Here is a 26,083-nt window from a genome sequence, read left to right as displayed (position 1 = left end):
TAATTTACATTTATTAATGAATAAAAAACACATCTACTGAATTTAAGCGAAGCAACACTTCTCTGTCAGGCACTGGTCTAGTGTCACTAATAACAGCTATAGCCGGATTTCAACACTCTTCACAACTTCAGAGGAAGTTCAACCAGAGGAGGAGCTGATGATGATAAAGGAAGAGATGTGTCTATATAAAGAACAGAAAGACTGACAGAAACAGAAAATGGCTGATAAGTGTGATCTGTGTCTGCTGGGACTCATCGTTCTCTCTTCTCTTCTCTCAGGTAAACACATCTGTATTTTCTCTAAAGACATTTAGTGTGTTAGTCTGGAAAGAGTTCATCTGATCATGATCAGTTTATTCACGCTGTGATCTCAGAGTTGTGTATTGATACACACAGATCATACTGTATTATTCCTGATACTGGACATAGAGTCAGTCAAACATCTGAGGATGAGAAATGATCTTCATATGAAGAGTGTGTGAGTGATCTGAGCAGCTCTCGGATGAAGAACAATAGATCATTCTGGAGAGTGTGTTTGCATTAAAGGTGCCCTAGAATGAAAAATTGAATTAACCTTGCCATAGTGAAATGATAAGAGTTCAGTCCATGGACATCACATACTGTGAGTCTCGAACATCCTTGTCTCCTACTTCTTATGTAAATCTTGTAAAACAAAAACTACTGATGGTAAACAAGACACTCGAAGATAGCAAAAACGGCTCTCATGACACATGGTTGAGGTTTATTATAATCGGATAACACAACAAAACGTTCGTTTGTTCGGCCCATTTCAAGCAAGCTTCGCTCAGCGTCTTAAACAGAAAGACAGGGGCGACTATATTCCTGCTAGCAGTGAGCAGCGATTTATCCACTTATTGACTGTTTAAACAATTTCTGATTAAATTGAAAGTTTCTTAGAGAGACGCCATTGTTAGATAACGCAAGATGCTAGTACAGTAACAATAGGAAACACCAAGTACCATACCAAACTAAATAGTGTGTCTAATGACAAAGGGGAATATTGTTTTGTATTACAAAATACAACCGTAGATACTTTGCTTACAGATCGTTCACTCGATCCTTCTAGCAAACGTCACCTTTTCCACCATATAAGTTAAACCGATAATCAATGGAGATTGCTGAAATGCAGCTTACTTGTTTATTGGTGTTTTCGAGAAAGAGAGAAAGAGATTGGACATGTTTAGGTAAAACACCAGATAACATGTTTTTTTCACAGAAAAGCTCTGTGTGGGGGATTTAATTACTGAAATCTGGCAACCGCACAAACACAAGCTCTTTCGCGTGCACGGATGATCTGAAAACAGCAATAAACATGTAAGCTGCATTTGATCAATCTCCGTTTGAGATGTTCTGCTTAAAGTGTCGTTCAGTCGGTCTGTGTTCTGTCAGGACTCACGAGCCGCTTTACTGAACTGCTGTGAGCTGCTGAAATAAGCCAATCAGAGCAGAGCTCAACTTTAATATTAATGACCCTTCCAAATAAGGCCAAAACAGAGCATTACATCCTAGGGACAATTTATAGGGTGATAAATGGACCTGTAAAACTGAATCTGGACAAATGTTGCCCTTAAATAAGCCACATACCCTCTGTGTAGATATTAGAGAATAATTTAACATATTGTTTCAAATCATTCTAGGGCACCTTTAAATGAGGAAGAAAATCTATGATTTAAATCTGCTTTTTATGCTTGTATGTTTTATTAATAATATGATGATCAGTCAGATGTTCTGTGTTTCAGGTTCCAGTGGAGTGGATGATGTGTTCATCAGTTCTGGTGGAAATGTCCGTCTGTCCTGTAATAATGCTCGTTCTGACTGCACATCAACTGCATGGCTCTACTATAACAGTTTCAGACATTCAGCAGCCATTGAACTGATTTATGGAGGGATAAAGAAGAAAGACACAGAGAGACATGAGAGTCTGAGTCTGGGGTCTGACTGCTCTCTGAACATCAACAACGTCACAATAGAAGATCGTGGATTATACACCTGCAGACAATATGAGAATGGACAACAACAAGGATCTGATGCTCGTCTTTATCTGCATGTTCTTCATGGTGAGTTTATGATTATATGGTCAATTTAAAGGGGCAGATTCTCTCTTTAATCCGAGATGATTTGTGTTGTGTTTCAGTGTCTCCATCATCATCATCATCATCATCATCATCATCATCATCATCATCATCATCCTCTCAGACTGAGATCAGTCCAGGCCGCTCTGTGACTCTCTCCTGTCAGCTGTATTCATATCCTGGATTCTCCTGTGATGATTGGGTCCGTTCTGAGGATATTGAGCTGCTGTGGGTGAATCAGACTGGTGTTGATCTTCAGACAGACTCCAGATATCAGATATCAGCTCCAGATCGCTGTAACATCACTCTGACTACAACACTCCTGAATGAAGATCACAACAGAGAGTGGAGATGTGAAGTTACTCAGAGAAAACAACTCAAGACCTCAGTCACATACACTGTCAAGTATTCAGGTGAGAAAACACTATTACTACTGTAAAATATGATGTTAATGTCCTACAGATGATGCGTCTGAACATTCAGACAAACTTGCAAACCTAACATGAATATCTGTGAATGAATAAAGCATCAGATTTTTTGATTTCCTCCTGACACCTTGAGATTGAAATAAGATGATAATAGATGACAGACGGATGATGTGCTGCATTATGTTTGAGCTGAACTAACACACATGATCCACAGATCCAGGAGAAACTGAAGTCAGTGTGACTGCTGCATTATTAATCAGAGGTACGACACGTTGATTTATTCTGACAGCTTTATATCACTGAAACTATCAGTCAGTCTGTGAATGTTCATAGTTGAATCCCCTTGACTTCAGTTTCTCCTCTTCCTCTCATGTTTCCTGCAGTGATTGTGAGTATTGTTGAGATGGCGGTGTTTGCTGCTCCTACTGTGATTCTTCTTCAGATCATCTGTGCAAGAAGAGCTGGTGAGTTTGAGCCGCACACAATCTGATCATTCACACTCATCTGATCTGGATCAATCTGCAGTCATGATAAAAACACACACCAGAGGTCAGAGGTCAGTCAATGGCTTTATTTTACAGGGAGGAAGGACTCGCAGCGGCCAGAGGAAATAGAGATGCCTACAATATTACAAGAAAATACTGCTGAGCTGGAGCGAGATTAACAGGCCAGATTTATTTTCATTTTATGGGTTTTATGGATATTTGCTTACAGTGTTGAATGTCATTTTCTTGTGCTTCATATGTAAACTGCGTTAAAGGGGGGGTGAAATGCTGTTTCATGCATACTGATCTTTTTACACTGTTAAAGACTTGGAATCCCATACTAAACATAGACAAAGTTTCAAAAGTTAAGGTGGACGTTTGATGGGAGTATTTCTTTGTCAAAAATACTACTTCCGGTTAGTCATAAGTTTCGGCAAGTTTTTTGAGATCATGCGTCCCCTTTGACGTTAATGGGGGCGGAATATCCTTGTATGGGCCTTACGGACAATTCTACCGGAAGCGCGTGAGAGAGAGAGAGAGAGAGAGAGAGAGAGAGCGAAAGCAACAGGCTACGCCCATCAAAGCGCTGGCTTGTAGGATGCTAAACAGGTGATATAACCAGTAGCTACTGACTTACCCACTGATAGGCCGGCGGTCGATCTGTATTAGCACTTTCCTCACGCGACGGGCGAATCACTTTCCTCACCGAGCGACTCACTTTCCTCACGCGGCAGGCGAATCACTTTCCTCACTGAGCGAATCACTTTCCTCACAGAGCGACTCACTTTCCTCACGCGGCGGGCGAATCACTTTCCTCACTGAGCGAATCACTTTCCTCGCAGAGCGAATCACTTTCCTCACTGAGCGAATCACTTTCCTCACGCGGCGGGCGAATCACTTTCCTCACGCGGCGGGCGAATCACTTTCCTCACTGAGCGAATCACTTTCCTCACAGAGCGAATCACTTTCCTCACTGAGCGACTCACTTTCCTCACTGCAGCGCGCTGCTGCACACGTCATTATTTAGCTCCGCTCACATGACACGCCCCCACCCGCTCGGCTTTTTTCGGAAAGACTCGGAACAGCGCATCTTTCTTATATAATTATAAAAAAAATAAAGACTTTTCGGAGATATGCAGGATGCAATGCTACTCTATAGGTACTCAAGATTGACATGACACTGACTGAAACTGAGTGTTTCACCCCCCCTTTAATATAATATTAAATACAGTAACAGACTCAGACTGTGTGTATCATCCTCTCTCTGTTCTGATGGAGATGATTTTATGATTCTCAGATCTTCTGTTCATTCCAGTTTTAGCTTCTTTCTTGCTTCTAATTGTAACAAGGCTCCCCTTGAAATAAACATCATATATATGTGTGTGTGACAGGTTGAGTCTGTTTATTATCTATTCCCCTTCAATGGTCGTGTGCTTCAAATGCTAAGACACGCCCACTAGTGCAGAGCTGCAGCCTGACATTGAGTGCCCCTGTGCAGCGCAGTTACTGCGGTGTGTGTGTGGCTGTATTAAAGGCTTATCAAAGTGTGGCGTTCTGATTCTCCTGTGAACATGGTGTTTGGGCAGAAAAGGTCTCTCAGCTTTGTTTGTTTTCCCCTGCAGCCGTGTGTGTGTGTGTGTGTGTGTGTGTGTGTGTGTGTGTGTGTGTGTGTGTGTGTGTGTGTGTGTGTGTGTGTGTGTGTGTGTGTGAGTGTGTTTTGCAATAGTCTAACAATCACACTTGTGAGGTAAGTAACTTCATTGTGTGGATTCTTTTTCTGGGAAAGGGATAAATTATGTAACTTTTTCACTATTTGGTTTTTGTTTTTCAGGTGCGGCCTGTGAGTGCTAGCTGCTGTTTTATACCGTTTGATGTGTGTTGTTTACAGACCTGTTTTATATACCCGTTGTAACACTGTCACAGTAAAGCCCAGCACTATGCTCACTATATATATATATCTATAAAAGGTCATTGTATATGTACAGGTGCCTTTTTGTTTAAGGGGACTTTTGTTGGCCTTTAGGGACTCTTATTGTGATGGGCTCACCAATAAAGGGGAAGGGCGGCCATTTTGAAAGCAGAGGTTGTTTGGTGAGGTGGCATGTTTCTTTTGGCTGACATAGCTCAGAGTAATGGCCAGAGTAAAGGTTTTTTGAGGCTTACCTCTGGGGAAAAGAGACTGTGTGGTAAACCTTGCAGCTGTTTAATATGTGCCAACTCTGGTCAAGTATATACATTTTGGACTACTCTGGAGATTTTTGTACAGCTGAAGGATACCCTAATTATTTGGGACTCTGAACCAGGGGACTTATTCCTTTTCTCTTTTTGTGTGGACATTGATTTTTCATCAGGACTTTACACTTCCTACCTACCACCAAGCAAAAAAGGACTGTTGAGTATCATCTTTATTTTCTATTTTTTGTCTACTTGGACTTAAAGCTCTTGGGTTGTGGGCAACGAACCTACTCGTGAACATCTCTATATGGACTCATTTATTTGTGCATGTAAAGAGAGTCCTCAGATGGTATTATGTTTGCTGCATTATCTTTTCAATACAGTTTTTTGGGGGGTGTTTTTGATGTGGTTGAAATCACGCTGTTTTTTTGTGTATTGCATTTTTGCCAGATTAGTAAAAGAAAACAATAGTCAGACTCCCCTTGTGATAATAATTCAACCTTTCTTGTAAAGAGTTGTGGTTGTTATACCGTTCTGCATTACTGTTTCAGTGTCCGGTTCGTGCCGCTGACTGTCAGACACGTCAGTAAAGTTGGTTTTATATTCGCACATTCACACATTCGCGTTCAATAACTATCTCAATAAATGTGCAATAAATTAATGTTTGCAAATGGTAAACAGCGATATGATATTGTGAAGCAATGATTGTCAACCCACACCACTTTTCAAAACTGAAAAAAATGTACAAGTATTATTTTAAAGGCATTCTTACTTGCGAATGTCCACTGAATGTACAATGTAGCGTGGAAAACCAGTTAGGGACCGTGTACAAAGTTTATTTTTTTTTCATTGTGTGCAAACAGATAGGCTAATTACATTTTAGCTGGCTACAGATGAACCTACCAGCAAATATAACGCACATTATAATGCTATATATTTTACTTTAGAAACAATAAAAAATGCATTATAATGATGGTGTCTAGAAAGCTGTTTAGGAAATTAAAAAGAATGAACAGTTACATTAACTGTAATTTTATATCCAGTCATGTGGAAATCCATCTGTAATCTGTGCTATAACTATCTGGGCAGCGGTGACGTGTCAGCTGAGTTTGGTGATGGTACAGTAAATTACAGTAAAGTTATTGACTGTTATTCATTATGAAAATTCATAAAAAATACGATTTATTATTCTTTTTCGAAAACAACTGCTGTGCTATAACTATCTGGCCAGCGGTGACGTGTCAGCTGAGTTTGGTGACGGTACAGTAAATTACAGTAAAGTTATTGAATATTGTTCATTATGAAAATTCATAAAAAATACGATTTATTATTCTTTTTCGAAAACAACTGCTGTGCTATAACTATCTGGGCAGTGGCGACGTGTCAGCTGAGTTTGGTGATGGTACAGTAAATTACAGTAAAGTTATTGACTGTTATTCATTATGAAAATTCATAAAAAATACGATTTATTATTCTTTTTCGAAAACAACTGCTGTGCTATAGCTATCTGGCCAGCGGTGACGTGTCAGCTGAGTTTGGTGATGGTACAGTAAATTACAGTAAAGTTATTAAATATTGTTTCTTTATGAAAATTCATAAAAAATACGATTTATTATTATTTTCCCAAAACAACTGCTGTGCTATAACTATCTGGGCAGTGGCGACGTGTCAGCTGAGTTTGGTGATGGTACAGTAAATTACAGTAAAGTTATTGACTGTTATTCATTATGAAAATTCATAAAAAATATGATTTATTATTCTTTTTCGAAAAAAACTGCTGTGCTATAACTATCTGGGCAGTGGCGACGTGTCAGCTGAGTTTGGTGATGGTACAGTAAATTACAGTGAAGTTATTGAATATTGTTCATTATGAAAATTCATAAATAATATGATTTATTATTCTTTTTCAAAAACAACTGCTGTGCTATAACTATCTGGGCAGTGGCGACGTGTCAGCTGAGTTTGGTGATGGTACAGTAAATTACAGTGAAGTTATTGAATATTGTTCATTATGAAAATTCATAAATAATATGATTTATTATTCTTTTTCAAAAACAACTGCTGTGCTATAACTATCTGGGCAGTGGCGACGTGTCAGCTGAGTTTGGTGATGGTACAGTAAATTACAGTGAAGTTATTGAATATTGTTCATTATGAAAATTCATAAAAAATATGATTTATTATTATTTTCCCAAAACAACTGCTGTGCTATAACTATCTGGCCAGCGGCGACGTGTCAGCTGAGTTTGGTGATGGTACAGTGAATTACAGTAAAGTTATTGAATTTTGTTCATAAAAATGTATGATTTGTAAATGTGTTATAAGCTCTTGTAGCAAATATGTAGTAACGCATTTTGGGGTTTTGCACTTTTTTTTAACTATTTGTACTATTTTAACAAGTAAGGTATAATTTTTTATTTTTTAAAATTAATTTTCATAAAGATTATTATTCAATAACTTCACTGTAATTTACTGTACCATCACCAAACTCAGCTGACACGTCGCCGCTGCCCAGATAGTTATAGCACAGCAGTTGTTTTGGGAAAATAATAATAAATCATATTTTTTATGAATTTTCATAATGAATAACAGTCAATAACTTTACTGTAATTTACTGTACCGTCACCAAACTCAGCTGACACGTAGCCGCTGCCCAGATAGTTATAGCACAGCAGTTGTTTTGGGAAAATAATAATAAATCATATTTTTTATGAATTTTCATAATGAACAATATTCAATAACTTTACTGTAATTCACTGTACCGTCACCAAACTCAACTGACACGTCGCCGCTGCCCAGATAGCTATAGCACAGCAGTTGTTTTGGGAAAATAATAATAAATCATATTTTTTATGAATTTTCATAATGAACAATATTCAATAACTTTACTGTAATTCACTGTACCGTCACCAAACTCAGCTGACACGTCGCCGCTGCCCAGATAGTTATAGCACAGCAGTTGTTTTGGGAAAATAATAATAAATCATATTTTTTATGAATTTTCATAATGAACAATATTCAATAACTTTACTGTAATTCACTGTACCGTCACCAAACTCCTGTGACACGTCGCCGCTGTAATGTAATGGCTTAGCTGGTAAACATTTGCACCCTTTGCATTAAGTACAGCTCTTATATTGCACTCAATTGTCTGAAAAGGGTGATAAAGCATTGCAATTGTTCAATTTATTTCAATTAGTAGCCTACATACAATGGAAATATGTATTGATCTTTAATTTTTATATTATATTTTATTCCTTTCATATTTATTTATAGTGAAACACTAAACAGTATGCAGAGTAATATTCTCTGTACCTATTACTTAGAGAAACCACATGTTATCAGTGTGTTTAGAACATTTTTTGGATTAGAGTTAGCTCCAACCTCTGCGTGTGTGTTATTTCTCTGGTGTGTTTTGTGTGTGTGTTATTTCTCTGGTGTGTGTGTTATTTCTCTGGTGTGTGTGTTATTTCTCTGGTGTGTGTGTTATTTCTCTGGTGTGTGTGTTCTTTCTCTGGTGTGTTTTGTGTGTGTGCTGAATGCTCAGTGCAGGTCCAGTAGCCTATTGGAGATTTTTGCAGACAATGACAGGAATGAAGACTTCTTTCTGCGACTATACAGATTATTTCTATTAAGTGTAATAAATGTGCTATTAAATATAATTAAATCTAGAGTTTTTTAAAAAGTTTAATTTGATTGTTATGAAAATGCACAGATACAGTGGGTACGGAAAGTATTCAGCCCCTCTTAAATTTTTGTCACGGGTACAGAGCGTGACTGCACTGAAGTGAAGGGCAGGTGGACAGGTGAATCAGGTCTTGGTGAGGGATGTGGGAATCGGTTGAGAGATCGCTGGAGATAGACAATGGACAGTTCGCTGGAGACACCATGTATTCTAACTCCTCAATCTCTACCTTGTCTTCATCCCAATCCTTTCTCTTGTCCTGGTACTCATCTTCCTCTCCATCATATGCAGGCATTTTTCTGACTTTCTTTGTGTTGCTTTAAATTGTTCCTTTTTTACACAAGATCAGCCCAAAGATGCCTGTGTTAACTGTATATGGTCATATGAATGAAAGAACATCAACACATGAACAATTTCTAGATGAAAATCAGAAAATCTGATTCATAAAATTATATATTTGCAAACCTTCAATCAGTTGTTTCTCAGTATGAAATAATAAAATGCAGGGGATATATTTGTGTTTCAATTCACAATATGGACAGCTGTCTATCTTGACTTTAGCCTGTAAGGTTAGGTTTAGAACATGCTGTTATCTGGTCTGGCAATCAGTGTTAAAGCACTGCTACATTTGGCAGTAAAAATCCATTGGTGTGGTCTTGGTTGAGCTTGTGTGCAAAAAAAGTTTAAGCACTATACATTTTTGTTAACTATATGCATTTTGTGTCAAAGCAACAAGAAATGTGTTATTTGTATAGCCCACACAGACAGATGTTTAGCTAACTGGGTTAAGATTTTAGGAAATTTGTTAAATGTATTGTCATAGCAAATGTAAAAAACTGTAACTCAGGTACTGTCCATTTCTTCTGATCATCTTTGAGATGGTTCTACACTTTCATTTGAGTCCAGTTGTGTTTGATTGGACTTTATTAGGAAAGCCTGTAAATAAAAAAAACTGTAAATGATTTTAGCAAATTACTGAAATATAACAAAGAGTGAAATATGTAAGTGGGGGTCTGAATACTTTCCGTACCCACTGTATATTACTTATGTTTCTAAGCAAGCAGATCTCGTTCCTCATTGACTATCATGTTTCATCATGGCTATCACCATCATGTTTTCCCAACTATGGCAGTCTATGGGGCCCAAGACAAGCGTAGTTACAAACATTCTTCCAAATCACTTTCTTTCTTTTCAACAGAATAAAAATTAAAACCACATAACATATTTTAACAAATCCTTACGTAATGTTCTACTAAAGAGGAGAAATAAGTGACATGGAAAAAAAAGAAAATATATATATATATATATATATATATATATATATATATATATATATATATATATATATATTTAACCACGAATATATATATGGTCGAATATATATATATATATATATATATATATATATATATATATATATATATATAATATACACAGTCCCTGACAAAAGTCTTGTCGCTTGTGTACAAATTGACCTAAAGTGCCGCTGAAATATATTTCTAATCAAGATTTGTTTTACAAGAAATGGCTCATTTTAATCCCACCAGCTTTTGTGATAATGTTTCAGTGAAAAACTAAACTTTCAAAAAGTATTCTAATATTCACAGCTTGGTAAAGCCCATTGAGTCAATTTTTGCAAAGACATAAGTGTTGTCACCTTTTCATATGAGCTTCACATGTGACTAATAATGGATCAATTAGGTCTCAAGTGTGTATAAAAAGAACCCCAGTACACTAGACCTTCACATCAACTGCAACTGAACCTCTGCAAACATGCCTAAGATTCACCCTGAGACTAAAGTTTTGATTATCAAGAGGCTGAAACCAGAGCCACTGCTGACGTGGCAGACACCTTCAATGTGTCTAAGCGTCAAGTACAGAGGATAAAAAAAAGATTTGAAGAGACTGGAGACGTTTTTGACAAGCCCAGGTCAGGCAGACCCCGCAAGACAACTGCTCGAGAGGACCGTTTGTTGGCTCGAAAATCCAAGGCCAGCCCATTTTCCACTGCAGCAGAGCTCCACGAGACCTGGTCACCTGAAGTCCCTGTGTCAACCAGAACAGTTTGTCGGATTCTGTCTCGAAATGGCCTCCATGGTCGAATCAGTGCCCAGAAGCCAGCACTAAACAAAAGACAATTGAAAAACCGTGTGGCATTTGCCAAGGCCCCCAGCCTGCTAAAAGGATGGACGCTGGAAAAGTGGCAGAAGGTGGATTTTTCAGATGAATCTTCTGTTGAATTACACCACAGTCGCCGCAAATATTGCAGGAGACCTACTGGTGCCCGAATGGATCCAAGATTCACCCAGAAAACAGTGAAGTTTGGTGGCGGAAAAATCATGGTCTGGGATTACATCCAGTATGGGGGTGTGCGAGAGATCTGCAGGATGGAAGGCAACATCAATAGTCTAAAATACCAAGAAATCTTAGCTACCTCTTATATTCCCAACCATAAAAGAGGCCAAATTCTGCAGCAGGACGGTGCTCCATCGCATACTTCCATCTCCACATCAAAGTTCCTCAAGGCGAAGAAGATCAAGATGCTCCAGGATTGGCCAGCCCAGTCACCAGACATGAACATCATTGAGCATATGTGGGGTAGGATGAAAGAGGACGCATGGAAGACGAAACCAAAGAATATTGATGAACTCTGGGAGGCATGCAAGACTGCTTTCTTAGCTATTCCTGATGACTTCATCAATAAATTGTATGAATCCTTGCCAAACCGCATGGATGCAGTCCTTCAAGCTCATGGAAGTCATACAAGATATTACATTTGGATCTCACAGCACCACAATTTAATTTGCTGACATATTTTTGTATTTGCAGTAAATTTGTTCAATTTCTGTATAGGCGACAACTTTTGTCTTGCCAAAATTTGACCTTTCTGTCTTGATTAAATGATAAATATTTTTTCTGTGAAAATTATTTATTTCAGTGCATTAAACATCATTTGGGAGGGTTTTAGCTTTTTGTATGAGCCATTTCTAACACCAATGAATTAATTAAAAGTCAGGTTAATATCAGGTATTTCTAGAAAATAGACAAGCGACAAGACTTTTGTCAGGGACTGTATATATATATATTTCCCCACTGAACAATCTTTAATATTTATAACAACAGCAAATCTATTTATTTGTATAAATCATGCAGGTCATTCTTTAGGTTTTTTTTTTTTTAATATTTTTTTGAGTATTTCAAGTATAGGAATATAAACAAATTTTAACAACAACATAAATGGACCAAAAAAAGAACAGAAAATGCCAAACTAAATGCATGAAGAGCCAGGGATAATATAAATTACATTATATAAAACATCTCAAGAGGCACTTATTAAAAATCAGGCAAAATGTCACAAAACATACAGTCACATGTAAATTGTAGGGAAAAAAAAAAAAAAAAAAAATATATATATATATATATATATATATATATATATATATATATATATATATATATATATATATATATATATATATATATATATATATATATATTAAAAGATGTACACAATATTATGCATTATAAGGCTTTAACATTGCTGGAGGTATTGTATCCAAGTCAAGTAATACTTATAGACAAAAAATAAAATGGCTATTTATGTAAAACAAATTATCTAGTAAAATAAATAGATTTATTAGAAAATATTTATTCAAAATATAAATTTTATAACATTATAAAAACAAAACATCCTTCTACAACCAAGTAAAAATGTATGAAAGAATAAATAAACAGTATTTCTGACCAAACAGTGTTACATGGAAAGAGATGAGGTAAACATGTAGCTAATTTGAGTTTTTTTTTTAATGATATTATGTCTATCTATTCAATACATCAAAAAACAGGAGTAACTGTTATAATAGACTGCAGTAGGAGTGAACAAGGAATAAAATATTTAATTTGCTTTCTGACTAAAACGGGATTAATGACACTAATATGATGATTGAAGTATATGGGAAATACGTAGAACCAGAAGATGGCAGTATTGCAAGATCAAGGATGCAAGCTGCCGTTACAACCCGAAGAAGATACGTAATTTGTAGATGGTCCCTAAAAAAACGAACTCTCCATAGAGGTAAGCGTGTTTATCTGCTTTTGAAAGACGTCGAGTTCTACAGAAACATGTGTTGTAGCATGTTCTCATAATAATCAATAATGATAAATAACCGAAGTTTGCCTTTTTTAATAAAGATTCATGAAGTTATTGAACGCGGAAGTTTGAATGTGCGAATATAAAACCAACTTTACTGACGTCTGTCAGACTGCTGTGGGCGATTCTCGTTTGAATCGCTGATCTACTGCGTGTGATAGAATTATTCTTTCCTATCGGTCTGTATGATATGTGAAAGTATTGGACGCTTCTGACTCTTGTACTATTATATTAAACTAACACGCTTCTATCTTCATGCCCTGAATCAGAATGGTTTATAATAATTTTTATTTAAACTATTGTTTTGATTTGCTGATGTATTTTTTGCTTCTCTTTCTATGCCTTGTCTCTTTGCTGGTTTGTATTCATATGAAATGAGCTGTAATACTGATGCTTAACAGAAAGGGAAGAGTTTATATTTTTGGTGTTTCTTTTTTTCTTTTATTGGTCTGTCACTTTTGTGTTCATTCATTCACTGATTTGCAGTGCGGTTTATCCCTTCTGTAACGTTTGGTCTATTGTGGTCTCTTAATCATTGTGCGTATTTAATTGGTAAACTCTTTGAGGCTCATTTTAGATGTATTTTGCTGATGCTTACTATAAAATAAAATAAATTTAGTTATAGTGATAGTTGGTCATTAGGAGAAGCGTGTCGGTTAGACGTCAGTAAAGTTGGTTTTATATTCGCACATTCAAACTTCCGCGTTCAATAACTTCATGAATCTTTATTAAAAAAGGCAAACTTCGGTTATTTATCATTATTGATTATTATGAGAACATGCTACAACACATGTTTCTGTAGAACTCGACGTCTTTCAAAAGCAGATAAACACGCTTACCTCTATGGAGAGTTGGGTTTTTTAGGGACCATCTACAAATTACGTATCTTCTTCGGGTTGTAACAGCAGCTTGCATCCTTGATCTTGCAATACTGCCATCTTCTGGTTCTACGTATTTCCCATATACTTCAATCATCATATTAGTGTCATTAATCCCGTTTTAGTCAGAAAGCAAATTAAATATTTTATTCCTTGTTCACTCCTACTGCAGTCTATTATAACAGTTACTCCTGTTTTTTGATGTATTGAATAGATAGACATAATATCATTAAAAAAAAAACTCAAATTAGCTACATGTTTACCTCATCTCTTTCCATGTAACACTGTTTGGTCAGAAATACTGTTTATTTATTCTTTCATACATTTTTACTTGGTTGTAGAAGGATGTTTTGTTTTTATAATGTTATAAAAATTATATTTTGAATAAATATTTTCTAATAAATCTATTTATTTTACTAGATAATTTGTTTTACATAAATAGCCATTTTATTTTTTGTCTATAAGTATTACTTGACTTGGATACAATACCTCCAGCAATGCAAATTTTTTTTTTTTTTTTTTTCCCTACAATTTACATGTGACTGTATGTTTTGTGACATTTTGCCTGATTTTTAATAAGTGCCTCTTGAGATGTTTTATATAATGTAATTTATATTATCCCTGGCTCTTCATGCATTTAGTTTGGCATTTTCTGTTCTTTTTTTGCTCCATTTATGTTGTTGTTAAAATTTGTTTATATTCCTATACTTGAAATACTCAAAAAAATATTTAAAAAAAAAAACCTAAAGAATGACCTGCATGGTTTATACAAATAAATAGATTTGCTTTTGTTATAAATATTAAAGATTGTTCAGTGGGGAAATATATATATATACAGTCCCTGACAAAAGTCTTGTCGCTTATCTATTTTCTAGAAATACCTGATATTAACCTGACTTTTAATTAATTCATTGGTGTTAGAAATGGCTCATATGAAAAGCTAAAACCCTCCCAAATGATGTTTAATGCACTGAAATAAATAATTTTCACAGAAAAAATATTTATCATTTAATCAAGACAGTAAGGTCAAATTTTGGCAAGACAAAAGTTTTGTCGCCTATACAGAAATTGAACAAATTTACTGCAAATACAAAAATATGTCAGCAAATTAAGTTGTGGTGCTGTGAGATCCAAATGTAATATCTTGTATGACTTCCATGAGCTTGAAGGACTGCATCCATGCGGTTTGGCAAGGATTCATACAATTTATTGATGAAGTCATCAGGAATAGCTAAGAAAGCAGTCTTGCATGCCTCCCAGAGTTCATTAATATTCTTTGGTTTCGTCTTCCATGCGTCCTCTTTCATCCTACCCCACATATGCTCAATGATGTTCATGTCTGGTGACTGGGCTGGCCAATCCTGGAGCATCTTGATCTTCTTCGCCTTGAGGAACTTGGATGTGGAGACGGTGACGAAGTATGCGATGGAGCACCGTCGTGCTGCAGAATTTGGCCTCTTTTATGGTTGGGAATATAAGAGGTAGCTAAGATTTCTTGGTATTTTAGACTATTGATGTTGCCTTCCACCCTGCAGATCTCTCGCACACCCCCATACTGGATGTCAGGGGCGTAGCACCAAATTTTGGGCCCTGGTGGGTACAAACCATCTTGCTGGGCCCCCGTACCATGTATGTGTATGTATAGAAAATGGACTTTCCTGCCTTGGGCCCTGGTTACTCAGTACCCTTTATCCCCCCAGTCCGACGCCCCTGCTGGATGTAACCCCAGACCATGATTTTTTCGCCATCAAACTTCACTGTTTTCTGGGTGAATCTTGGATCCATTCTGGCTCCAGTAGGTCTCCTGCAATATTTGCGGCGACTGTGGTGTAATTCAACAGAAGATTCATCTGAAAAATCCACCTTCTGCCACTTTTCCAGCGTCCATCCTTTTAGCAGGCTGGGGGCCTTGGCAAATGCCACACGGTTTTTCAATTGTCTATTGTTTAGTGCTGGCTTCTGGGCACTGATTCGACCATGGAGGCCATTTCGAGACAGAATCCGACAAACTGTTCTGGTTGACACAGGGACTTCAGGTGACCAGGTCTCGTGGAGCTCTGCTGCAGTGGAAAATGGGCCGGCCTTGGATTTTCGAGCCAACAAACGGTCCTCTCGAGCAGTTGTCTTGTGGGGTCTGCCTGACCTGGGCTTGTCAAAAACGTCTCCAGTCTCTTCAAATCTTTTTTTTATCCTCTGTACTTGACGCTGAGACACATTGAAGGTGTCTGCCACGTCAGCAGTGGATCTGGTCTTCAGCCTCTTGATAATCAAAACTTTAGTCTCAGGGTGAATCTTAGGCATGTTTGCAGAGGTTCAGTTGCAGTTGATGTGAAGGTCTAGTGTACTGGGGTTCTTTTTATACACTATTGAGACCTAATTGATCCATTATTAGTCACAGGTGAAGCTCATATGACAAGGTGACAACACTTATGTCTTTGCAAAAATTGACTCAATGGGCTTTACCAAGCTGTGAATATTAGAATACTTTTTGAAAGTTTAGTTTTTCACTGAAACATTATCACAAAAGCTGGTGGGATTAAAACGAACCATTTCTTGTAAAACAAATCTTTTGGATTAGAAATATATTTCAGCGGCACTTTAGGTCAATTTGTACACAAGCGACAAGACTTTTGTCAGGGACTGTGTATATTATATATATATATATATATATATATATATATATATATATATATATATATATATATATATATATTTTTTTTTTTTTTTTTTGTCACTTATTTCTCCTCTTTAGTAGAACATTACGTAAGGATTTGTTAAAATATGTTATGTGGTTTTAATTTTTATTCTGTTGAAAAGAAAGAAAGTGATTTGGAAGAATGTTTGTAACTACGCTTGTCTTGGGCCCCATAGACTGCCATAGTTGGGAAAACATGATGGTGATAGCCATGATGAAACATGATAGTCAATGAGGAACGAGATCTGCTTGCTTAGAAACATAAGTAATATACAGTGGGTACGGAAAGTATTCAGACCCCCCCTTACATTTTTCACTCTTTGTTATATTTCAGTAATTTGCTAAAATCATTTACAGTTTTTTTTATTTACAGGCTTTCCTAATAAAGTCCAATCAAACACAACTGGACTCAAATGAAAGTGTAGAACCATCTCAAAGATGATCAGAAGAAATGGACAGTACCTGAGTTACAGTTTTTTACATTTGCTATGACAATACATTTAACAAATTTCCTAAAATCTTAACCCAGTTAGCTAAACATCTGTCTGTGTGGGCTATACAAATAACACATTTCTTGTTGCTTTGACACAAAATGCATATAGTTAACAAAAATGTATAGTGCTTAAACTTTTTTTGCACACAAGCTCAACCAAGACCACACCAATGGATTTTTACTGCCAAATGTAGCAGTGCTTTAACACTGATTGCCAGACCAGATAACAGCATGTTCTAAACCTAACCTTACAGGCTAAAGTCAAGATAGACAGCTGTCCATATTGTGAATTGAAACAAATATATCCCCTGCATTTTATTATTTCATACTGTGAAACAGCTGATTGAAGGTTTGCAAATATATAATTTTATGAATCAGATTTTCTGATTTTCATCTAGAAATTGTTCAGGTGTTGATGTTCTTTCATTCACATGACCATATACAGTTAACACAGGCATCTTTGGGCTGATCTTGTGTAAAAAAGGAACAATTTAAAGCAACACAAAGAAAGTCAGAAAAATGCCTGCATATGATGGAGAGGAAGATGAGTACCAGGACAAGAGAAAGGATTGGGATGAAGACAAGGTAGAGATTGAGGAGTTAGAATACATGGTGTCTCCAGCGAACTGTCCATTGTCTATATCCAGCGATCTCTCCAGCGATTCCCACATCCCTCAAGCCTAGTTCACACTGCCCGATTTTTGCCCCGATTTTGAGTCGCCGACAGGTTTTGCGAAATCGCCGACAAATGCCCGAGATCACAGGCAAATCGGTGCTCGTGCACGCGAGTGACAATCACGCAGTGTGAATAATCAAAGACGCGATCAGAGAGAATCGCCGACGAGTCGCCGACGCCGGTGAGATATTTGGCATGCTAAATATCTGGACCTGTCGGCGATTCAAACTCCTGCTGTGTGAACAGCGTTCTGACTGAAAATTACATCGGCGATGACCGACAGCCAATGAAAGAGTGAGATACAGGGCAGCAGGACGTTCAGGGAGGAGTTATAGAGCAGAATTTCAGTATTTTAATAGATATATTTACAATTCTATCAAACAGAAACAAAGCCCAAACATTTGCACATCCAGCCACAGCAGCAGCACATTACAAAATTATTTATTTACCTCAAAATGTTTTTGCAGAACAAAATCCTGTCTCCCTCTGTCTCTCCAACAATTTCTTCCGCCATAATCTTTTTTCTTTTTCTCCACAAATCAGCACACATACAATTTGAAGCAAGCTTTGTGCAGTTTATCATTTTTAATAACAATTCCAAGTCTCGCGCGAGAACTCCGGTCTGACGCACGGGTGATCTCGCGTTGTTTACTTGTCACATCGCACGTGTTTGGGAAACGTAGTTTGCGCACCGGAGAGAGAGAGAGTTGTCGGCGATTCTTCCTTGTTCAGTCATGCAGTGTGAACTCCTCTGTCGTCAAACCATCGTGCAGTGTGAACACAGCAGTGACTGAATGATACCCCAGATAGTCATGCAGTGTGAATAGAGCTGTGACCCGACGAGTTTGAAAATCGTGCAGTCTGAACTAGGCTTCACCAAGACCTGATTCACCTGTCCACCTGCCCTTCACTTCAGTCACAGTCACGCTCTGTACCCGTGACAAAAATTTAAGAGGGGCTGAATACTTTCCGTACCCACTGTATCTGTGCATTTTCATAACAATCAAATTAAACTTTTAAAAAAACTCTAGATTTAATTATATTTAATAGCACATTTATTACACTTAATAGAAATAATCTGTATAGTCGCAGAAAGAAGTCTTCATTCCTGTCATTGTCTGCAAAAATCTCCAATAGGCTACTGGACCTGCACTGAGCATTCAGCACACACACAAAACACACCAGAGAAATAACACACACACCAGAGAAATAACACACACACCAGAGAAATAACACACACACAAAACACACCAGAGAAATAACACACACGCAGAGGTTGGAGCTAACTCTAATCCAAAAAATGTTCTAAACACACTGATAACATGTGGTTTCTCTAAGTAATAGGTACAGAGAATATTACTCTGCATACTGTTTAGTGTTTCACTATAAATAAATATGAAAGGAATAAAATATAATATAAAAATTAAAGATCAATACATATTTCCATTGTATGTAGGCTACTAATTGAAATAAATTGAAAAATTGCAATGCTTTATCACCCTTTTCAGACAATTGAGTGCAATATAAGAGCTGTACTTAATGCAAAGGGTGCAAATGTTTACCAGCTAAGCCATTACATTACAGCGGCGACGTGTCACAGGAGTTTGGTGATGGTACAGTCAATTACAGTGAAGTTTTTGAATATTGTTCATTATGAAAAAATCATAAAAAATATGATTCAATATTCTTTTTCAAAAACAACTGCTGTGCTATAGCTATCTGGGCAGCGGCGACGTGTCAGCTGAGTTTGGTGACGGTACAGTAAATTACAGTGAAGTTATTGACTGTTATTCATTATGAAAATTCATAAAAAATACGATTTATTATTCTTTTTCAAAAACAACTGCCGTGCTATAACTATCTGGACAGCGGCGACGTGTCAGCTGAGTTTGGTGACGGTACAGTAAATTACAGTAAAGTTATTGACTGTTATTCATTATGAAAATTCATAAAAAATACGATTTATTATTCTTTTTCAAAAACAACTGCTGTGCTATAACTATCTGGACAGCGGCGACGTGTCAGCTGAGTTTGGTGATGGTACAGTGAATTACAGTAAAGTTATTGAGTATTGTTCATTATGAAAATTCATAAAAAATATGATTTATTATTATTTTCCCAAAACAACTGCTGTGCTATAACTATCTGGGCAGCGGCGACGTGTCAGCTGAGTTTGGTGATGGTACAGTAAATTACAGTGAAGTTATTGAATAATATTCTTTATGAAAATTAATTTAAAAAAATAAAAAAATATACCTTACTTGTTAAAATAGTACAAATAGTTAAAAAAAAGTGCAAAACCCCAAAATGCGTTACTACATATTTGCTACAAGAGCTTATAACACATTTACAAATCATACATTTTTATGAACAAAATTCAATAACTTTACTGTAATTCACTGTACCATCACCAAACTCAGCTGACACGTCGCCGCTGGCCAGATAGTTATAGCACAGCAGTTGTTTTTGAAAAAGAATAATAAATCATATTTTTTATGAATTTTCATAATGAATAACAGTCAATAACTTTACTGTAATTTACTGTACCGTCACCAAACTCAGCTGACAAGTCACCGCTGGCCAGATAGTTATAGCACAGCAGTTGTTTTTGAAAAAGAATAATAAATCGTATTTTTTATGAATTTTCATAATGAACAATATTTAATAACTTTTCTGTAATTTACTGTACCATCACCAAACTAAGCTGACACGTCGCCACTGGCAAGATAGTTATAGCACAGCAGTTGTTTTTGAAAAAGAATAATAAATCATATTTTTTATGAATTTTCATAATGAATAACAGTCAATAACTTTACTGTAATTCACTGTACCATCACCAAACTCAGCTGACAAGTCACCGCTGGCCAGATAGTTATAGCACAGCAGTTGTTTTTGAAAAAGAATAATAAATCGTATTTTTTATGAATTTTCATAATGAACAATATTTAATAACTTTACTGTAATTTACTGTACCATCACCAAACTAAGCTGACACGTCGCCACTGCCCAGATAGTTATAGCACAGCAGTTGTTTTCGAAAAATAATAATAAATCGTATTTTTTATGAATTTTCATAATGAACAATATTTATTAAATTTACTGTAATTTACTGTACCATCACCAAACTCAGCTGACACGTCACCGCTGGCCAGATAGCTATAGCACAGCAGTTGTTTTCGAAAAATAATAATAAATCGTATTTTTTATGAATTTTCATAATGAATAACAGTCAATAACTTTACTGTAATTTACTGTACCGTCACCAAACTCAGCTGACAAGTCACCGCTGGCCAGATAGTTATAGCACAGCAGTTGTTTTCGAAAAATAATAATAAATCGTATTTTTTATGAATTTTCATAATGAATAACAGTCAATAACTTTACTGTAATTCACTGTACCGTCACCAAACTCATCTGACACGTCACCGCTGGCCAGATAGTTATAGCACAGCAGTTGTTTTTGAAAAAGAATAATAAATCGTATTTTTTATGAATTTTCATAAAGAAACAATATTTAATAACTTTACTGTAATTTACTGTACCATCACCAAACTCAGCTGACACGTCACCGCTGGCCAGATAGCTATAGCACAGCAGTTGTTTTCGAAAAAGAATAATAAATCGTATTTTTTATGAATTTTCATAATGAATAACAGTCAATAACTTTACTGTAATTTACTGTACCATCACCAAACTCAGCTGACACGTCGCCACTGCCCAGATAGTTATAGCACAGCAGTTGTTTTCGAAAAAGAATAATAAATCGTATTTTTTATGAATTTTCATAATGAACAATATTCAATAACTTCACTGTAATTCACTGTACCGTCACCAAACTCAGCTGACACGTCACCGCTGCCCAGATAGTTATAGCACAGATTACAGATGGATTTCCACATGACTGGATATAAAATTACAGTTAATGTAACTGTTCATTCTTTTTAATTTCCTAAACAGCTTTCTAAACACCATCATTATAATGCATTTTTTATTGTTTCTAAAGTAAAATATATAGCATTATAATGTGCGTTATATTTGCTGGTAGGTTCATCTGTAGCCAGCTAAAATGTAATTAGCCTATCTGTTTGCACACAATGAAAAAAAAATAAACTTTGTACACGGTCCCTAACTGGTTTTCCACGCTACATTGTACATTCAGTGGACATTCGCAAGTAAGAATGCCTTTAAAATAATACTTGTACATTTTTTTCAGTTTTGAAAAGTGGTGTGGGTTGACAATCATTGCTTCACAATATCATATCGCTGTTTACCATTTGCAAACATTAATTTATTGCACATTTATTGAGATAGTTATTGAACGCGAATGTGTGAATGTGCGAATATAAAACCAACTTTACTGACGTGTCGGTACGTGACGGTGCTCGAATCACAAGAAAGTGTTTCTGAAATACTCTGTATTTGCTGTGTTGCTTAGTGTATTAATTACTAGACGGAAGATACATTTCAATTTTGTACTTATTTTTTTCTATTCATAACGTTATTACGTGAGCTATTTTTTGGCAGTTTGAAGCGCGCTGTACGCAATTGTCAGCCGTTATCAAATAATAATTGTTGGCTTTTAGCACAGGTAGTGAGTGATAGTTTGGTTTCGATTTGAGTCATTGGCAGCCTGTTGCGCTGATTAATCTTTGGGATAATTATAAAAGCCTCCACAGCTGTTCGCACTCAAGTAGTGATCAGTGTGTATTTAATAAGTGTGTCAGCGCTGTCGCGGTAGCATCGGCGGGAGCGTTCAGCCCTCATGTGAAGACCGACAAGTGTAAAGACATCTTCTAGCACAACTAGATGTGCTGCTGTCCTCATTCCCTGAGGATGGCAGCCCACTTGTAATCCTTGGTGATTTCAACATCCACCTGGACAAACCGTATGCTACAGATTTTCACTCCCTTCTATCCTCATTCGATCTCAAACTTCTTACTACCTCACACACACACAAATCTGGCAACCAACTTGACCTCATCTACATACGCAACTGCACTACAGAAAACACTTTGGTCAAACCCTTATGTAAGCTGCTCATCCCAAATAAGGGCAGTGAGGTCATTGGCGTCCATGGGGTTTCCTTGAGTGTGCCGGGCGAGAGAGAAACACCTGTGTCAAATTAGTAATTAGAGACTGAAGCTATAAAGGTATGTTGCTTTTGTTTGTTTGCGAGGGCTTTTTCTGTGAGTGCTGCTGAGTTCATTGCCGAGGCTGCCGTGTCGGGACGTGGGCTGAGGATTGTTCCTGTTGCGTGCGCATAGCTGGGAGGGATAGTTTATAGTATTGGGGTTTTCCCCTACTAAGTTGGGCAGCCGCCGTTGATTTCCCCGAACGCTGTATCCCACGTCCGGTAGCGGGTAAGGAAGCCAGCAGTACACTTTTATTTTCACCGCTGTAGTGTTTGATGTGTTTTTTATGTATTGAGATATATATATATGTATGGTGGTTGTATCGCCGGGGAGACTTATTTCATGTGTGTGCCAATATTGGTCCCCCGGCGCTTTTTGTCTGTAAAGTGAGCGTGTGTGTGTGCAGGGGGTATGAGGGCAGGTTATCTCCCATAACGCTCCTGTAGGTTATACAGCTTGACGAAGGCTATGTATTTGGCCCGAGTGGTATCGATGGTCTGAGTGATATTTGGTGTGTATTTATTGGTGTTATTTAATGAATTGATTATTTATGCTATACTGTGAGGTTTTGCGGTGTAATGAAATCATGCATGTATTGTGATCATAGGAATTAATTGAATGGGTGTGCTTTTTATAATAACTGTTGAGACCCCGAGTTAAATATGTTCCTGCTTGTTGATGTTGTATTTTTCTTATAGTTAACCTTGCTGAGTATTAGTATTATCAAGTAACAAATTTCCAGTGAATTGTACCTATCTTGATCATGTTAACCTGGCGCCCCCTGAGTTTTAATACCATTGTCCATGAATAAAATTGTTTTCTCTCTTGAGTACTTGAGTGTTTTCTTGGTTATTGAGCCCACAGTAAATTCATGGTCCAGTAGAGAACCTGTGAATTAACCTTTCGTAGTATTTGGGGGTTGGTTACACTTACACTTCTCTGATCATTACTTCATCACATTTAATCTACATCTTACTACCCGTACACTTCCACTTCCTCTACCAGTAAGTTTCAGACGAAACATGCGTTCTCTTTCTCCCTCTCACCTCTCCTCCGTTGTGTCATCCTCTCTTCCGTCACACACACATTTCTCCTCTATGGATGTCAACACTGCAACAGACACTTAATGTTCCACTTTAACCTCTTGTCTAGATACTATCTGCCCTCTGTCTTCTAGGCCAGCTCGCGCTACTCCCTCTAACCCTTGGTTATCTGATGTTCTTCGTGAACACCGGACCAAACTTAGGGCAGCAGAGAGAAAATGGCGCAAATCAAACGACCCATCTGACCTGAGTAAGTACCAATCTCTGCTCATTTCCTTCTCACAGGACGTCCTTACAGCTAAATCCTCATATTTTCACAACAAAATCAACAGCACCTCAGACTCTCGCACACTTTTCAGAACTTTTAACTCTCTAATCTGTCCCCCTCCACCACCTCTCTATCTGCAGACGATCTTGCCCATTTTTTCACAAACAAAACCACACTCATCAGCAGTCAGTTCACACCTCCACACACACACACACTTTTGAATCAGCCACATCCACAGCCAAACATCTCTCCTTCTCTACACTAACTGAGGACGAAGTATCTAAGCTTCTCCTCTCCAGCCATCCCACTACCTGCCCTCTAGATCCCATCCCCTCACATCTCCTACAAGCCATCTCCCCTACACTCTTACCAGCACTCACACACATCATCAACACATCTCTCTGCACCGGCATCTTCCCCACCACATTCAAGCAGGCTCGGGTAACCCCACTGCTTAAAAAACCCACATTAGACACATCACTTACAGAAGTGACACAGAACTCACAGAATTACAGACCTGTTTCTCTCCTACCAATCATTGCGAAAACACTTGAAAGTGCTAAACCAGGTCTCATCTTTCCTCTCACAGTCTAATCAACTGGACGTCAAGTGTAAATGGAGTAGAGGAGAGGTCCAAGCACTGAGCCCTGAGGAACCCATTGGGACTAAATCATTGGGACCCATCATTCAGGCACATGGGCTCTCATATCATTGCTATGCTGATGACACACAGCTCTACCTCTCCTTTCAACCAGATGATCCCACAGTAGCTGCACGAATCTCAAACTGTCTGGCGGACATCTCGGCATGGATGAAAAAACATCACCTGCAGCTCAACTTAGCAAAGACTGAGCTGCTTGTTTTATCTACTAATCGACCATACAACACGATTTTACCATCCAGCTAGGTTCATCTTTGATTACACCAGTGGCGGCTCCAGACAATTTTGATTGGGGGGGCAATGGGGGGTCCTGGTCATTTCAATGGGGGGGTCTCATGAAAACCAACAAAAAATACAGTGGACACAGCTAATAACTGCATATTACGGCTACAAAACAACAAAAACAACACAACATATCAACTACTTTGTTTTAAATTTGCAGTTTGCAAACAATATGCTCAAACTTTAATTGCCATAGCCACACCCATGTCAGAGAAAACACATTTTTTAGCTTCAAGCTATAGCTTTAGCTTATCAGTTCTTGCAGGTTTGTTGCAGCGCCTTGAACGCAATGAAGCAATGCGCAGCAACGTTCATGGTGTTGCTCAGTAATTCTTATGTTTATATTTTTTTAGGTGCTGTCAATCGATTAAATATTTAATCGCAATTTAATCGCACATTCTTATCAGTTCTAAATGTACCTTAAATGAACATGTTTCTAATACATGTTTCTAATACTAAAGTTTTTTAATACTCTAATCAACATGGGTATGGAGAAAAATGCATGCTTTATGCCAATGTATGTTTATTATAAACCATACTCAGAGCATGAAGACTAGACATGTTCCAAAGGTCACAGATGATTTTCAAAGAACTTGTTCATGTCTCTTAAGCCAACAATTCAGAATAAGCAGTGATTTCTCTCATTTTAAGAATATAAATAAAGGGAGTTTTTACACAGGCAGTTTAATTCAGAGCACGGCACAGTTCCAAAGCTGTCATGCGGACCTGTGAGCACACCATATTGCACAAGTAGGAATATAGTGTGGCCCCTTTAAGAGATGCGCGTTCCTGCCCATATGTCTATGTTCCTGCCGGTATTTTGTGTGTGCGCCGAGCTGTGCCGCAGTGAGAGAAACATGGACTTGGGAGCGCTCTTGTCCAGAAAAGTAACCTGCTGCTTAATCGTTTTAGCCGATTGTAATGTATTTAGTTCAATAAA

At 37.3% G+C, this 26,083-nt stretch overlaps 1 pseudogene; it reads left to right on the top strand.

Annotated features, from left to right (window-relative positions):
• Positions 1–217: 217 nt before the first annotated feature.
• Positions 218–26,083, top strand: part of LOC137089837 (uncharacterized) — a 44,226-nt pseudogene continuing 18,360 nt past the window's right edge.

This window comes from Pseudorasbora parva, chromosome 2 (assembly GCF_024679245.1).
Source record: "Pseudorasbora parva isolate DD20220531a chromosome 2, ASM2467924v1, whole genome shotgun sequence".
In the NCBI taxonomy this organism is placed as follows: Eukaryota; Metazoa; Chordata; class Actinopteri; order Cypriniformes; family Gobionidae; genus Pseudorasbora; species Pseudorasbora parva.
The sequence above is the reverse complement of the archived record's forward strand: the minus strand, read 5'-3'. Positions and strand labels throughout refer to the sequence as shown.